This window comes from Penaeus monodon, chromosome 34 (assembly GCF_015228065.2).
Source record: "Penaeus monodon isolate SGIC_2016 chromosome 34, NSTDA_Pmon_1, whole genome shotgun sequence".
Lineage (NCBI taxonomy): Eukaryota > Metazoa > Arthropoda > Malacostraca > Decapoda > Penaeidae > Penaeus > Penaeus monodon.
This window is the reverse complement of record NC_051419.1, coordinates 26,391,443-26,393,206: the sequence shown is the minus strand read 5'-3', so window position 1 is coordinate 26,393,206 and position 1,764 is coordinate 26,391,443.

Sequence of the window (1,764 nt, the reverse complement as noted above, 5' to 3'; positions counted from 1 at the left end):
AGAAGAGAAGGAAGAATGTACAAAAAGTAATTAATTAACGTAACCGAATAGTGAAAAACTGAATGTTATTTTACCGCAGAAATAAATTTTCTGTCAGGGGCGATGTTCCTATTTCAAAAGTATAACGTCCAATTTTTATTCGGTCAGTGAAAAATGAATGTGCGAATAAGCAGTGTATTTTGTACCTTTCTCTTATGTACTTTGGAAGTGATATTGATGCGTGGGTAAACAGTGTCTTTGACCCTTCTTATATATTTGGTCAGTGAGATCGATGCGTGATTAAGGAGTCTACAATTGAGTTCATTTCCACATGGCCGAATACCTTCTGCCATACGTTAAATAAACAGAGGGATATACCTTAACAGAAGCCATATTTTCCGTAAAGGAACCTCAATCTAGTCTGAGTGTGGTCGCCATCGTGACTCTCGTTCCCAAAAGCTCTTGCAGAAGGTTGAATAGAAGGAACGCCAGGGGATGTGTGACGGCCTTTCTTGAGGAATTATGCGACACTTCCTTATTTTCCTTCGTATTTGTTCTTCTTGAGCGGCGTGGGGTTGGCCAGAGAGCTTCATTCTCACGCTCTGAAATGGTTTTACCACCTGAGAGAGAGTCTGTTCCTGTTCGAAACGTCACGGTTTAGCGTTTCCCTTGCCTGCCTCAACGTGATACTCAGTAACTGGAGAGATTAAGAACAATTATGTTTTTTGTTGAGTCCGTAGGATCCCGCATATAAAACGGTATTTGTCGGCGTTCGAATCCGCAGGTAAGGGCTTCATGATTGCTTTGTAGTATCATATTTGTACACTATTTGTACTTATATATGTTCTTCCTATTAATATTTTATAACATTATGAATACGCATAATAATGATTTGAAAATGAGATGTGCATTATTATTTTTGGTCGTGTTCGAGGTAAATGATGTTGAAATCTTATCCACGTTCGACGTAGGTTTCAACACCTACAGAATACAAGCAAATTTAGCTACTGTAATAAGCACATGACGTAACGTAATGAACTTTAAGGCATCGTCTAGTAGAAATGAAGGGAAGAATACACGCTTAATGCCCGTTTATTCGTTGCATTCAGACTAAAACAAGCTTTATACTCGCGTTTTCCTTAACACAACAACAACACATCATAATAACTTGCGAAATACTAACGACCATTATACTCATCATTCAGGTTATTGCTAGAGAAATAAACTCCTTGATTTCTAATAGGTAATAACCACGAGCACCAAATATTTTTTTTTCCTAGGAAGCTAAATGCCCGTCAGTGAGATAGAGCGATTGAGTTACAGATCTTGTATTTTGAAGACACAGTGAGCGAGATTCAGGAGGTGCCATAGAATCGGAAGGTCTATGAGGGTTTCATTTGTGCAGATGGCTTTGAGAATGAAGATGGCAGTTTTGTTCACTGAAAAATATAAGCTAACGAAAAATAATTTCGAAATGTATAGTTTTCCATTGTTGGATATCATAATAATAATGGAGCATGTTACATGGAGTACAAATATCAGAACGCGTATTTTGTCTAATAAGACTGAGATAAAATTTCCAAATATGAAAATCGTAATTGATTTCAAGTCACGGCAGTTCCGCCACATATAACCCTGCGTCGTAAAATAGTCAACAAAATTATATCAACACAAAAGGGAAATGAAATAATGTACTCACTGGTAATTTTCTGATTCTTATACAACATCCAATATAATGAATATACGTTGATAGGATTTTTTGCATATTTTTGCAAAGCGAACATC